The sequence below is a fragment of the Balaenoptera acutorostrata genome, chromosome 17 (assembly GCF_949987535.1).
Source record: "Balaenoptera acutorostrata chromosome 17, mBalAcu1.1, whole genome shotgun sequence".
Classification (NCBI taxonomy): Eukaryota; Metazoa; Chordata; class Mammalia; order Artiodactyla; family Balaenopteridae; genus Balaenoptera; species Balaenoptera acutorostrata.
In genome coordinates, this window is record NC_080080.1 from 68,963,342 (window position 1) to 68,965,199 (window position 1,858).

The 1,858-nt window shown below is 36.5% G+C and overlaps 1 pseudogene; it reads right to left on the minus strand.

Moving 5' to 3' along the window:
* Positions 1-646: 646 nt before the first annotated feature.
* On the minus strand, positions 647-1,503 carry LOC103011262 (tRNA (guanine(6)-N2)-methyltransferase THUMP3-like; annotated as a pseudogene).
* Positions 1,504-1,858: the final 355 nt, after the last annotated feature.

Sequence of the window (1,858 nt, forward strand, 5' to 3'; positions counted from 1 at the left end):
TACTATCATATTCCTAAATTATAACACATATTACTGTTTTTGATTCTTTCAATATTAATATGTATTGACTTCACACTATGAAACATGAGGGTTTCATTCTCTTATATACCCATTCCTCCATTCACCTAGTGTAGTCATTTTTGGTTAATAATTCAATTTGACATTAATACTGTCATATAATAATCACAGCTGAGTCACATAGTCATTGATGAAGGAAACATTTCCTTGTACAACTTTTTGCTTCCCTGGCTTCAATCAATGCCTCATATACGTTTAATTTATTTCTGATGTACCTTCCACTAATTCGTGTAGTGTAGGCAAGCTGGATAAAGGTTCCAATTTTTCTTCTTGGAGTCCATCCTTTTTCAAAATAACATTACAATATATCCACAGAGCCAGTTTGCAGATATCCCATTGAACAGCATCTTTGGGCAAGCCCCAGGGTAGTTTGCCTTCTTTTTTTTTTTTCTTTTTTTAAGTTTGCCTTATTTAATTTGGCTCTTTGTCAATAAAAATTAGATGCAATTGCTGCTCTAATCATAGCCACTGGATTATTGGATTATTATTACCAACAACATAATAACAGTGAGATCATTCAGTAGCCCTCTCTATTGTTTTGTCTCTCGTCCATACATCAGATCAACTATTATATCAGTAGGGTGAGGGGAACAGAGCTGGAGCATCCCATAGGCAAGAGAAGATCTGAGAGTTGTGAATCCAAAATGTGTGATATTTCTTTGGTGGAGACTTTCTATCAATGCAATACCCACAGTGATTTCATTATCATGGATATTCAAAAGAACACCCACATCAAAGTTGGTCATGTCAGCCTTCCACTTAAAATAATCTTGAACAGCGCCCCCAAAATCTCTTGTGGTCTCTAGTGCAGTAAAGCAATGTTTCCCTTCTACCCTGTTGCGTGTGACTCTAAACTTCAGCACTTGAGAATCAATTTCTTCTTTTGAACTTAAGGCATTGTTAGTGAACTCTTTTTTAACATCTCTCTCAACTATCTTGTCTCCTTGTCCATTATCCATCTTCCTTTTACGTGAATTCTGATTTATCTTTTTACACTTTTTTTTTCTTGAAACGGGCATCAATTTTCCATACTTTGAAAGGATCAGAGCGCAGGAGTTTCCCAGTCAATTCTTCAAAATCCTTTAGAACTTCCTTTTTTTCCCCCTTTGAATTAGAATCTTTAAACTCCTGAACAACCACAAGTAAGTTATCAACTGATCTCAGACAATGAACCTGAGCCAGACTTTCCATTGAAATGTCAAAATATATCTTGCCTGGTCTCTGCTGATTTTGCATGATGACCTGAATTTCTCTCTCACTTCATCTGCCCCTGTTTGTTCAAAACCAGTGGGTACAGTGGCTCTAATAGTGACTTGGAGATGTTCAGCTCATTCTGAGGCCACTTTCTGTCACTTGAATAGATCTCTGGTTTTCATGAAAGTTCACATCCAGGAGTTGGTTAGTGGCTTCTTGAATGTCGTACATGTTGGCAACGCTTCCAAGATCCCTAATATAGTCTTGGCTGCCAGCACAGACCCTTCCAGCCCTGGCATCCTGCAGGCCCAGTGTACCCAAATGCTATGCTTTCTCTTTTCTCTTAAGATGTTGGTTATAGCACTTTAGATTCTGAAAAAAATTTTAAGCAAAATTTTGAAACATATAGCAAAACTGAAAGAATCTTAAATGCCAATATACCCATCACCTAGATTCTTGGATTAATATTTTATTACCCTTGCTCTTTCACGTATTTATTCTTACTTTGATATACCATATGTTTTTATGCATCTTAGAGTAAATTGCAGACAACTGTATTCAATGTAAGCATTCTTGCCATAGAGTT